Source organism: Antrostomus carolinensis, unplaced genomic scaffold (genome assembly GCF_000700745.2).
Source record: "Antrostomus carolinensis isolate BGI_N321 unplaced genomic scaffold, ASM70074v2 scaffold47660, whole genome shotgun sequence".
NCBI classification, from domain to species: Eukaryota; Metazoa; Chordata; class Aves; order Caprimulgiformes; family Caprimulgidae; genus Antrostomus; species Antrostomus carolinensis.
In genome coordinates, this window is record NW_010290121.1 from 1,658 (window position 1) to 13,594 (window position 11,937).

Consider the following 11,937-nt stretch of genomic DNA (forward strand, 5'->3'; position numbering starts at 1 on the left):
TTCACTCTGTTCAAGAATCTCCATCCCTACCTCAACTACTCATGAATATTTTAATGCATTATCTTCTGTGATTTCTGTCACATTTTTTACAGGAAAAACAGTAAGAACAATGGTGTAAGTAAAAAATGTTTTTGAGCTGAACACTGAACTTCCCAGTCAATTATTCTCTTATAGCACTGTATTAATGTAATTCTGTGAAATGAACCACTGGCAGAAAACAGAACTACAGTTAAACCTGCTAGCCTTCATTTCTATTTAATTCCCAGGAGAAAAGGATTTTATTCTGCACTCCATGTCAACTGACTCAGGTTAAAAGCTGCTTTATATTCTTGAGTAGGTGCAGCAAATTTAGCTCTTTGCTTTCATACTTGTTGTGGTGTGCATCTCTGCTGCACTACAATATACCCTTTGTTGTACCAGTTTAAATATCATCCATACATGAAAGGCAGTAAAATTATATCAGTAAGTCTTTTCTGAAAGCAAGCAGTGTTGGAACAAAATGAAAGCAGCAAATAAATCCATCCTGCTCATCTCCACTTTCTAAAACTTTTTCAAGTTCTGGTAGATAGGAGAAATGAAATTAAAACAATTCACTAAGTGCTTTATTTGCCATCTGCCATTCATTGAATACCTGCTGATAAAAGTGAGGTTTTTTTACTTGCAGATTTGCCCTGATAGACTGGAATTATGAAAGTTCATGAGTACTCCAGGAGCCACATAAGGATAAATATAGATTCAATCAAATCAAATCAAATTTGTCAATAAAGAGGTAAAAAGTTAATTATTTTCAGCTTGTCCCAAGGATGTTTTTGTTTAACAGAACCAGGATACTTTATGAAGGTAGTTTTGTCAAAAATATAGAAAACCTTGTACTGATCAATTCTTCTGTTACTTTGTTTACTATACAAATTGCAAGTCATTATAATTTTTGGAAATTATTTTATACAAAACCTATCATACATTCAGAGATGTTTATGAAATGTTATCTTCATTAAACCTCTTAACTGTCACTTTTTAGGTTATTTGTTAAGAAGGAGGCAGTTTATATATTCGTGACCTAAGCGTGCATGACCTATTCCTATCCTTCTACCAATGTTATCACTGGGCAATTTCAGTGAGAACAACAGAGAAGCTGAGATCAGGGGAGTTGCAGGTGTGTCTGCACTAATGTTTTATATTAGATCATCCCTGCACTTCTGAGTGAATGTCCTAGCTGGTCCTCTTTTCCTGGCTGTGTGTCATATAATGGATTTGGCCCCTTCTGAACAAAACTAACTCAAAGATCAAGGTCCAGGAGAGCTCTCACTTTGTGGGATGGGACAAGACCTAAGCTCAGGTAACTGATCTCCCTACTTCCCAATCCACTATTTGTAGTGTGGTCATCAGATTTCCAAGACAGGTCTTTTGCCTCACATATTTACTTTTGCTAAATTGCACTAATAGTAAAAGTTACTACATGTTTGTGAAATGAAGAGAACCTTGTATTGCCCAGCATTGAGAATGCTAAAAAGCAAAATCTTCACTAGACATTAAAAAAGAGTGAGGAGGAGGAAAAAAGAAATCTTTTCCATTACTATTATTGCTTAGGGATGTCCTTGGGAAGAATCAGGTGGTACAATAGTAAGGTGATGCGTATGTGCAAACCCAAGGTACCTGGGAATGCAAGATTTGAACACTGAGTCCAACTGTAATTTTTATTACAAGCAACTAATTATTACATTAAAAATTTCTTTCTATTTAAATGTACTTTTTCCTTCTTGCTGTTTGCCTCACAACGTAATTATAGAGAAAAGCTGTATGTCCTCACAATGTTGTTGTGTTTTTCTTAAAATACAGAGCTTGTATAACTAATTCTCACACTGCTTACTAAAATTCAACTCATCCTACTGATTAAAGATGTTGGAAGAGCTGTTATGTGCAGCATATCTCTATGTCATAAATCCGTATGATCAGATAGGGTAAACCAGAAATGCTCTGTAAATGCTGAAGTAGGTGTACAATTAACAGTGTCTATTCATCTGACCTTATATGTCACATCATGGAATTGATTAAAATTCAGAAGTCAAATACGTAATGTAAGTTACTTTGAGAACTTAATGTAATTACAGCCTCAAAGCTTAGTTATGCCTTTTCTTAGGCAATACAACTATAGTAGTCAATTTTCATTGCTTTTAGAACTGCCTTCTTGCAGATCTGTGAGAGAAAAGCTAAAAATACAGACATTATCTCTACTATAGTTATGATGCATGAAACAGAAGGCTTCTTTGTACACACATAAAAGCATAGGAACTGTATGGTATATAAAGAACTCCATTGCCTTTTGAGGATATTAAATACAGGTGTTGTGTACAGACAGCCATACTGATATGGATTTTATTTTTAAGTCCACCTGACTACTTTCAAATTTTAAGACATCCAGGACCTGAGGGTGAAAACAGTGGCAACGGGTATTTGGCACCATTGATAATCAAGGATAGTTTGAAAAATAAGTCAGAATTAGCTAAGAAAATTTATAAACTAATTTATTTTATGTTAGTATTCTTATGAAGCAATTTAACTCATTTATATTTAACTTGTTTATTTTTAACTTGTTTATTTTTAACTCGTTTATTATTTTCATTAGTTTATAATGTCACCATTAACAACACCAATAAAAATAGAGCTTTATACTATAACATTGAGTAAAGTTTCGTTTTAGTAAATCAGACATGCAAAATTTTCATTTCAGCAAGTCATTCCTAGTAAAAACAAGGTCATTATAAAGTCATTCTCTCAACAAAATGATGGGAGGCGAATCTAAAATCACCCTGTAAGGATTTTAACTAGCAACAAGTAAAGACACAGTTAGGATCTAAAATGCAGTAATTTCAAGTGGAACTGAAAAATTGTAATCTCTTTAGTTAAATACTTCAGGTCTGTGATTGACACAGTTTCTAAATCTTCCATACTGGATGCTAAATGAAAACTGAGCTAAAGACACAGAATTATTGTTAACCCACCAGTAAGATATTAATTGCTTATACATTACCATGTCAAGGATATTGATACAAAAAGAAATGCAAAATAAATATTTTAATGCTACAAGTTTCTTTAAAAAAACCTCAAAAAACCAAACAAAAACTATGTACAAAGTTTGGGGGCTTTGGTTTTTTGTTTTTTTTGTTTGTTTGTGGGTTTGGGTTTTTTTTACCTCTAATGAAATGAGCTCTTTACATATAAATTATATTGTAATAACAGAGCTCCCTGGTGGAAAAGAGTTCCTTCTCCTGCTGGCAAAAATTAAAATAATCACAGATGGCTAATGATCAAAAATACTGACTGACAGCTCTGAAGTACAAGGCATAGATAATATTCTCAGAGCTACAATTTCTTTATACTCAGAACTGGCTTTAGGCACCCACAAAATCTGTGTTCATGATGTCCTACTATAAAAGATCTTTTAACCATCACTGCAGTTTCTGCTGCCAGGGTTTTTTATTGAGACTAAATTGATCTCCATAATAATTTCACCAATGCACTTGTGTTTTAGTGTAGCAGTTACTTGAAACAATCTATAACTAACTGAATTTACTCAATAGACTCCATTATTTTTATTTGCATTACACTGACAATGTATATTTTGAGTTCTTAGAAATACTGTATTATATGTCAGAGTTAATATACTGCAGAAGTCAGTCAGTGCAAAGAAAAGATCGTGAAACATGTTAGTTCTCATATTTGAATGATAATGTACAGTGCCGTGTTTCTTTGGAAGTGGCTAAAAACTGTGAGGAGTTTGGTCATGTTCCCACTTGTGTTAGTTGAAATGTTTAGTTGATTCAGTCAGGAGGTAGGTGAGCTTACAGATAATTCTGGTTTTCTCAAATGTTTCTTATTTATCACTTTACGGCTCCCTTGAAAAGTGTACTAAACATTTTGTAGAGCAGAACCTGTCTCCAATTTCAAAGCACCATCTGTGTTGTAGGCTTGTGATAGTCCTAACTTTTCAGTACATATCCAACTTGCAGCATCAACTGTTTTCTAAGAGAATGCCTTTTTGAAGTGTGACTTCTAGTCCCTATAACATAGACAAAAAGCTGGAGACATATTCCAGACTTATTTAAAAATTTTGGTAATAGGAATGCAAGTTTTAAAGACCCCCCAAATTATTAGCAAAATTTTCTATGAAATATTACTTGGGAGTCAAGACATAGAAATGTTTCTACACCTTTGTCCCTTTAACTTTCAGGTACATATGAGAAGATGGCACAAAAAGGGCAAAGTTTCTTTGAGCTTCACTATTGATTTTTTTTAAAATCAGCAACCAGAAAACATAAAAAAGAGGGAGAGAGAGAGAAAGAGATACTACTTATGGAAAAGCTGCATGAAATTACACATTTCAGTGGACACTAGAGAATGCAGAAGGAAGAAACCCTCAAATTCCAAAACTGCTGGGAAACCTACAGTCAGAATTTGCAGTTGCTTAGACTCTGCAGTTCATCTCCACAAAGACCAAACCCCAGGCTTCACTAAGTGCAGAGCTCTCAAAATACTTGCTTAATAAGCCTTCTGATTTTAAACTACGCATTAGTTTTGGACACCAGCTAATGATTTTTGTACTGACAGTAGTAGCCTTGCTGATATTATGCGTGGTCTGAGACTGTAATACTGGTTCACAATCTTTTCATTCAAATGTCTGACTGGACCTCTGCTATATGAGCTGGAGGCTCTGGATGTAAGGACTACCATTTATCAGTGCAGCTGCTGCTATGCCAGGGCAGTGTAAATTTTACAATGGCAGGCATGGAGTTGGAGAAATAATTAATGTAGGAAATTTTCCCCATGCAGACAGTATTATTGTAGATATATTGAGCTTCATCTTAAACAGGAGATATTTCAGCAAATAAGTTATATTAATTCATCTAAACACGAGTGCAATTTATAAGTAGTAAGCAGCCTGTGCCTTACTGGCATTCCAGCAGTCACAAAGTCTTCCTCTGCTAGCTAGCTCGATAATAATTTCTTAGGGCTAAAGCTGGTGTAATATGTTACATTGTACCACACAGAAGTCAGCCATTAAAAAAAAAAAAAAAAAAAGAAATAAAGGAAAAAAAAGTTTTTTGATGAAAGTGTTAGGAGCTACAGGGGCTTCACAAAACAGCACTTTTAAAGAACATGTATTCATTCTACTCCTTTTGAAATTCAGTTACAGCAAACTGAACTATCATAAGTAAATTATTCCACTGAACTGAACAACAATAAACCAAATTGAGTAGAAGTACTAAAAGCATGCCTAAGGCAACAGAAACTTTGGTGTTAATTTCCATTTCTTTCAAGTGCATTTGATGAATGATGTGACAAAAGAATCCTAATTAAAGTAAAAATCCTGAATACTAAATAAATTAGAAGTGCCACTACATTCATCTTCTGCAATGATACTACTGCCATTTCTGCTGCTTCTTTGTGCCCCTTTGCTTACATCTGTGGCAGTAACTCTGCAAAGGGCCAGCACAGATGGGGGAATGGATTCTCTTCCCCTAAAGAGAGAGATAGCAGAACACACTACTTTATTTCCCTCCACTACCTTCAATTTACACAAAGAAAGCTTATAAGGACCATTCAAAGTATTTTTAGATGTTTATTTTTCCTCTCAAATGACTTAAAATTTGACAAGCAACACTGCACTCTCTGGTCTTTAAACCAGACAAGTTGCTGTGTTTACGGCCATTATTTTTTTCTTTCTTTTATTACTGGAGAATCATCAAGTACATCTATACTTGGGATAGAATATAATCCTAAAGAGTTGGAAGGCAACACTGAAGGGATGAAATTCTGTGGCTTGTGTCACACAGACCTGGAAAGACAATAATAAGTGACCTTAAATATGAATCTTTCAAGGAGCTGCCCAATTCAATAAGCAGACTGGAAGATGAGTTATGACTCCTGAGAGACATCCTTTCCCTGCTCCCCTTTTGTTCCAGGGAGCAACTTTGAAATACTTTAGAAGTTTATATCCCCAGTGTGCCCAAGCAGTAGGTTTGTATTTTTCCATTCTCTTTCTGCTCCTGACAGAGGAGGAGGCTCTTCTATTCCCATCACAATTACACTCGAAATCTCCCAATGCAAACAAAAGCTATGCCCCAGCATCTTTAAGTCCCATTTGTACTGTCTAAGGCATGTGACAAGTTCTAGAAGCACCCTGTAGTCAATCAAGTACTCAAAGGGACTCACATAATCCAATGTTCAGACTTTGCCAGTAAGTAATAATGACTGCCTGTTAAAAAAAGTGTGAAAACAAGAGAAGCATGTAATGATACTTTTCCAAATTATTCTCCCAGACCATAGTAATTCATAGAGAGTTCTGATTTACAGTTCGTGCCTTTATATTTAATGGTCTATGATGCATTGCACATAGACAGAACAAACATGACTTGTCAGACATGGTAGAAGACTCAAACCCCACAATAGCATAGGACACAAAACACAGAGCGTCTTCTTGAATCTTCTCACAGTGATACCATGCTTCTTGGCTCTTTTCAAAAAGTGTTTTATTGTGTTTTCTAAATGACAAAACAGCTAGAATCTCTCCCTCCTTTACTCTTTTAATCTGAGCTTTTAAACAAGTTTTCTGATTTGTTCTAGGAAATTCTTTTTTTCAGAGGAAATGACAGAGAATATTATCTTAATGAAAAAGATAGATCACTTGCTTATATCTGTCTGGTGTATTTTAAGACCTGACCTGACTCCTAATCTAGCTAGTGAAAATGTAATGGGCTACATTTTTTAAAGTACTGCAAGCAGAAACGCAGCTTGTGTACCCAGTATATAATTTACAGAATTTTTATCAGCATGTGAAGTTTGTAGCCCTAATTGTCTTCTATGAATTTTGGATTGATATTTTTGAAAATATATTTCTTGATCCTAACTGTAATAATGATCATTTCAGTGATCAAGGTGGGTTGTCAGGATAATTATTCTATATAGGTAGGTGTATACAGATTTAATATATTGCCTAAGTAGGAGAGACAGTCTGAGACATATATTGTGTCATATTATTTAATGAAGCACCTGTCTTACACACATAAAATTGACTATTTACTACACCAGCTCTTGAATTTTAACTTTGCATTCAGCTACTAAAAGGGAGATATTTTATTTCAGTTTCACTCAGCAAAAATAAAATTTTCACCCCATCTGTAAAAATGCACAAGAACATAACTAATGATCTTACTACTTTTCTCTCACACAAACACCCTGTGATACAGGCATGAGAGCTTCATTTTCCTGTATGCTTAAAAAATTCTTACAGTTTGTCAGTCAAGTATTAGGCTTCCATGTTTTTCTGTAGTTTGAATGACTTCATGTTTATGTCTTGTGGAGCTGGTTACAGAAGAAGGAAAGCAAGAGAAACTTGAAAACAAGTTATTGGAATTTGAGAACAGTAATTCAGGAACATGCTTTGTAACAAAAAGGTGAACAGAAGCTAGAAGGCTTTCTCAAAACAAATGCAAGAGAGGAAGTTGGAGGTTTAACACATTTTATATGCTGTATCGCATTGTACACTACATAGTTTAATGAAGCCGCTGCAATCTTTTCTTTCTTAGGGTTAGACTAGACTGCATTTGGTCTTCACCATCACTTTGACTTCATTCTCACTGACCTTGATCCTTTCTGCCACTGTCTGCTATGATCCCTGGGGATTAAGTGCCCAAAGGTTATCAACTTACATACATGTACATGAGTTGTCATCTCTGGATTCTTAATAATTGATTGTCAAAGCACTTTTGCACAATGCACCTTGCTTTTTTGGCAGAACAAGTGCCCTTTCTTAACTCGGTGTTCAGACACTCTTCTTTGGGGTATGTGAGTGTCAACCAGCGTGATAAAGCGTAAAAATACAAGCTTGTCAGTAATGACCCAGTTGGTAGCACTCAGAACCCTTGGCTAAAAAGTCAGAGAAAGCTTTTCCAAGTTCTTTTGCTGGTTTTGTCCTGGGACTAGTGAAAAATATAGCACAAAGCATTGTCATTAGGAGAAATCTACATTTGACTGTGAATTTCAAAGGAAATTATCTTCTTACAGAGTTAGAGAAGAAGAAGGTATTCTGGTAAGTGTTTTCAAAATTGCAAATGTTTTGAAGTAAATTATAAAACTACTACAGGGACAAAAAAAAATATAATTTTAAATAACTTTACCCATAATCTCTTATCCGAGATTTATGTATCCTATAAAAACATATAGGATTGTTGTTGTTTTTTTTTAAAAAAAGAAGTTCTTTTGAAAGCTTTTGTTAATTTTGAAGGTGAAGTGTCTTTACAGGCTGGTAGTTTTGCCAAGGACTCAGCTAAAATTATGTTTGGGGTTTTTTGTTTGGCTGGGGTTTTTTGTTTGGTTATTTGTTTGGGTTTTTTTTAATTTACAAACAGGCTTGTCTTCAGTGACTTTACTTAAAGGTAGTTGATTTAATCTATCGAATTCATGTTTAGATCACTGCTGGTAAAGACTAGATTAGATACAACTAGTGGTCTTTCATGTTGATCAAATTTAGAAAGCGAGGATAACTGGACACCATCATTTGTTAAATTTGATGCATGCACTAGAAAGGTGATAGTAGGTTGCTTAAGACAGGCTTTTGTTTTCAAGTGGCTTAGTGTCAGAGACATAGAAGAGCATCTTTTTGTTACTAGACAACGTTTTCTGGAGCTATAGTGTGCTATATTCACCATAAGATAAATCTGTAATGTACTGGACAGAGTAAACTGTTCATGTTGAGAAGTGTTTCTTTATCCCTCTAAAGGCTTATAACATCCTTTGTCACAACAAGAGGAAATTTGGATCTTTTATCAGCTAGTTCAACAAAGCAATCCATTTAAATAATGTGTCTGGAGGTGTAATCTATGGAGATAATCAGTAGCTTATTAACCTTAATCATAACAACACATTATCACTATTCTGTTTCATGTTGACTAATTTGCAGAACAATGGGGAAGAGCACACTCAGCACCTAAGACTGTTCCTAGTTCTTGGCACTGCATAAATACAGTGACCCTCACTTGAAATGTCAGAGACTTAAGAAAAAGCTGTAACATATGATGAAGGAAGAGAGTTGGGGAAAAGAGGATCATGTAATCAGAGAGTTAGGTAAAAAGTAAACACTTGTTAAACCTCTGGACAAAGTGAGATCATCATCAAACAGATACCTAGAGCACAGAATAAAGGTCAGTTACCTTCTATCATGTTTGTGTAGCTTCAGTTAAACTAACAAGCAGCAGCATGTGCTTAAGGTCATAGTTAAACACTTTTGCCTTGATAAATGAGCTGTGTATTCAGTGCTTCCCTTTCAAGAGCCGAGCTGTATTGGAACTCTGATCTACAAGAAAAAGACATCAGAAAAGGAAGCAATTTACCTGGGGATAGAAATCAGTCATTTCAGGTGGTTAAAAGAAATAATAATTCAAATAATAAAATAAGTCAAAACAACCAAAATGCATTGGATAAGCCTCAAAAATAAAAATGTTTAATTTTAGGGAGTGGAAGTCCAGATTTTTTTTTTCCTCCAGATTTGTCAAAATAAAAAATGCTCTGCCTTGAATTATTTCAACATTAAAGGTACATTTCCTCATAGCTGCACACTTCTCCTGGAAATTCTAGTTCTTGAACCTGTTGAACTTAATATTCCGCATGAATGCCACAGATAAACCTACTACTGAGGAAGAAATATGGCCATAAGCCTTATAAGAGATTTTAATGGTATAGTCTCTATCCTGAAAGGAGTGAAGATGGATTAATAAACTGTACCTTCTAAGAGAATGTACCATGGTATAGAAAAGTTGTTTTTATTAGATCAGCTTGTAAAGTTAAAACAAAAAAACACAACCAAACAAAAAAACAAACAAAAAGCTTTGGGGACCAGCTCTTCCTCAGGTGTCAAACAGAAACAGCAAGGCATAATATATCCAAAAAATTCTACAAAAAATGGAAGAAGCATTTGTTCTTCCTTTTGTAACACTGGTTTGGTTCTTCCTCTTCTTTGTTCTTCTTAGTACTGAACTAGAATAACAAAACATGAGAAAATTTATTAAAATATCAAATTAGTTTGAAATGTTGTAGTCTAAGTTCTCACACTAGAAGAGCTGAAAGCATTATAGAGTATTTCACCCAGAATTTACTTGGCACAGAGCCTAAAGATTTTGTAATGGAAGTTTTAAAAGAGGAGGAAGTAAAATAGAATGAGAGAGGTAAGCTTACAGTAAAACTAGGAACAGCAACTGAGACTGATGAAGAAGGTAAAATCTGAGGATGCTGTGTAACTAACTACAAAGTTAAAAAGAAGTCTCAGCCAGTTATTATTGACCAAATCCAAAACGGCAAGGTTTTGGAGAGAGAGAATAACTTCAGTGAGACTTCATTATTTCAATGATACAGATTCATGGTTCTGTAAATGAAATTATTGTCTTTTTGACTCATAAATGGTGCAGTTAATAAGGGCTCTACAAAACAAAACTTCTCCACATTTTCCTGTTATCATCAAAGCGTTCTGCCTGAGACAGTAACTGTGCTTTTTTCTTACACGTCATTGCCCTATCAGTCCTAGAACACAATTGTGATATTGCAGTAAATATCTGATAAAGATCTGTAGTGATTTGGGTTCTAAATCTGATAGGGACTAGGCAGAAAAAAAACAATAATTCACATAGGCCATGTGATAGGATTGAGACAGAAATGTCTCACATGTACTATATATGAAAATACAATAATCCCACAAGAAATTTTAGCTTATCCCAGAAAAATAATCTTGCAGATTCAGGGCTCTGGAAGCAAATATCTGACTATGATTATGTATTTTTGTCTTCAAAATGTTTAGTGATACTGCTTATAAATAAGCACAGATTCACATTATCTAAAACTGTATCCTCATTTCACAACAATTATGAAATTTGCAACTCATTTTATAAGGCTGTAGAAATTGAATTTTACTGAAATGCAATGTGCTGTGAGCAGATTCCACTGTTAATGTACATATGTTGGTCTGACATGAAACAACTCAGAAAATGTATTTGATTATGCATCACTCTAGGCAAATATTGCCCATAAACTTAAGTGACTATCTGAGACTTTAAATAGTAAACAGCAAGTATAAAAACTGGAATTAGCTTTCTGGGTGTTATTTGTTATCTAACAGTGACAAACCATGAAAGCATTTAAATGTGAAAACTAAAACTGATCTCACATCTTATCCTCTTGCCTGACTCTTAGTCCTTTAATATGCATTTTGCTTATGTAGTTGAACAATATCAGTTCATTATAAAATTGCAATATATTCACTTAATAAAAAAATTACGATTTTACTCAGTGTTTATGTTGATATCTTAAGTATCACACACACTGTTATGTAGTGACAAGACCAAATGCACTTTGGCTTAGTTTCTAATAAAAATTGGTGTTGATTTTATTAGCACTCTGGCAATATATTTGAAAGCATGTTAATGAGTATGTTTGTCATGTGCTTAGACAAAACAATTTCTGAAGTCAGAGTGTTGTTTTATCTGCTTTAAAGCATTAGTAATAAGGAGTTGAATATGTATTTTGATAAGTATTTTATATCCTGTTAGCCAATAGTTGAATACAATAGAAAAATCTACCTACTGTACATACAGACATTATGCTATAATTTGGTAAAATAGTAAAGCTGACAACAAAAGTAACTGAATTCCAATGGAATCTATCAAGAATATCCAGAGTAAAACAGAAGCAATTATATTATTCAGCTGAAGAATTTTTCAGTTGTCAAGATAAATATTCTTGACTTTTTATTTGGATCATTTTAAGAAATCCCAACCAGTCTGAAAAATTAATTACATGGAAATCACTATGAAACTTTTTATGTTTCCTTTAACAACATTTTACATTTTTTTCATAACAACTTTTCCAATCCCATGTAAGACTGAATTCATCAAG

The 11,937-nt window shown here is 34.2% G+C and overlaps 1 non-coding gene across 1 annotated transcript; it reads left to right on the forward strand.

The window, feature by feature from the left end:
* Positions 1–10,250: 10,250 nt before the first annotated feature.
* Positions 10,251–10,315, forward strand: LOC114818762 (small nucleolar RNA SNORD109A). The gene has a single exon (XR_003766259.1). It is a non-coding gene; the product is annotated as a small nucleolar RNA SNORD109A (small nucleolar RNA).
* Positions 10,316–11,937: the final 1,622 nt, after the last annotated feature.